Source organism: Rhipicephalus microplus, unplaced genomic scaffold, assembly GCF_043290135.1.
Source record: "Rhipicephalus microplus isolate Deutch F79 unplaced genomic scaffold, USDA_Rmic scaffold_288, whole genome shotgun sequence".
Taxonomy (NCBI): domain Eukaryota; kingdom Metazoa; phylum Arthropoda; class Arachnida; order Ixodida; family Ixodidae; genus Rhipicephalus; species Rhipicephalus microplus.
This window is the reverse complement of record NW_027464859.1, coordinates 85,554-87,500: the sequence shown is the minus strand read 5'-3', so window position 1 is coordinate 87,500 and position 1,947 is coordinate 85,554.

Here is a 1,947-nt window from a genome sequence, read left to right as displayed (position 1 = left end):
ACGCAGTTTTTGCGCCGCCCCGGCTGACGCGGTTTTTGCGCCGCCCCGGCTGACGCGGTTTTCGCGCCGCCCCGGCTGACGCGGTTTTCGCGCCGCCCCGGCTGACGCGGTTCGGACTTTGCACTTTTTGGCTCACCCCGGCTGGCGGCCCACTCACTCGATCGCCAGGTCTGTTTGCCCCGGTGGTTCCACCGCCAGGCTTAAGCGCGAACTTTTTTTGTTTGTTTTCTTTTGATTAAGCGCAAGCTTTTTTCTTTGTTTTCTTTTGATTAAGCGCGGGCTTTTTTCTTTGTTTTTTTTTTTATTTCGCCCCGGCAGACGCGGTTTTTGCGCCGCCCCGGCTGACGCGGTTTTTGCCGCCCCGGCTGACGCAGTTCGGACTTAGCACTTTTCGGCTGTGCCTGGCTGGCGGCCCACTCACTCGATCGCCATGTCTGTTTGCCACAGTTTTCCCGGTGGTGCCGCACCCGGGCTCGCCCCGGCTGACGCAGTTTTCGCGCCGCCCCGGCTGACGCGGTTTCGTGCCGCCCCGGCAGACGCGGTTTTCGCGCCGCCCCGGCTGACGCGGTTTTTGCGTCGCCCCGGCTGACACGGTTCGGACTTTGCACTTTTCGGCTGTGCCTGGCTGGCGGCCCACTCACTCGATCGCCATGTCTGTTTGCCACAGTTTTCCCGGTGGTGCCGCACCCGGGCTCGCCCCGGCTGACGCAGTTTTCGCGCCGCCCCGGCTGACGCGGTTTCGTGCCGCCCCGGCAGACGCGGTTTTCGCGCCGCCCCGGCTGACGCGGTTTCGTGCCGCCCCGGCAGACGCAGTTCGGACTTAGCACTTTTCGGCTGTGCCTGGCTGGCGGCCCACTCACTCGATCGCCATGTCTGTTTGCCACAGTTTTCCCGGTGGTGCCGCACCCGGGCTCGCCCCGGCTGACGCAGTTTTCGCGCCGCCCCGGCTGACGCGGTTTCGTGCCGCCCCGGCAGACGCGGTTTTCGCGCCGCCCCGGCTGACGCGGTTTCGTGCCGCCCCGGCAGACGCAGTTCGGACTTAGCACTTTTCGGCTGTGCCTGGCTGGCGGCCCACTCACTCAATCGCCATGTCTGTTTGCCACAGTTTTCCCGGTGGTGCCGCACCCGGGCTCGCCCCGGCTGACGCAGTTTTCGCGCCGCCCCGGCTGACGCGGTTTCGTGCCGCCCCGGCAGACGCGGTTTTCGCGCCGCCCCGGCTGACGCGGTTTCGTGCCGCCCCGGCAGACGCAGTTCGGACTTAGCACTTTTCGGCTGTGCCTGGCTGGCGGCCCACTCACTCGATCGCCATGTCTGTTTGCCACAGTTTTCCCGGTGGTGCCGCACCCGGGCTCGCCCCGGCAGACGCGTTTTTTTTTTTCTTTCGCCCCGGCTGACGCAGTTTTCGCGCCGCCCCGGCTGACGCGGTTTCGTGCCGCCCCGGCTGACGCGGTTTTCGCGCCGCCCCGGCTGACGCGGTTTTTGCGTCGCCCCGGCTGACACGGTTCGGACTTTGCACTTTTCGGCTGTGCCTGGCTGGCGGCCCACTCACTCGATCGCCATGTCTGTTTGCCACAGTTTTCCCGGTGGTGCCGCACCCGGGCTCGCCCCGGCTGACGCAGTTTTCGCGCCGCCCCGGCAGACGCGGTTTTCGCGCCGCCCCGGCTGACGCGGTTTCGTGCCGCCCCGGCAGACGCAGTTCGGACTTAGCACTTTTCGGCTGTGCCTGGCTGGCGGCCCACTCACTCGATCGCCATGTCTGTTTGCCACAGTTTTCCCGGTGGTGCCGCACCCGGGCTCGCCCCGGCTGACGCAGTTTTCGCGCCGCCCCGGCTGACGCGGTTTCGTGCCGCCCCGGCAGACGCGGTTTTCGCGCCGCCCCGGCTGACGCGGTTTCGTGCCGCCCCGGCAGACGCAGTTCGGACTTAGCACTTTTCGGCTGTGCCTGGC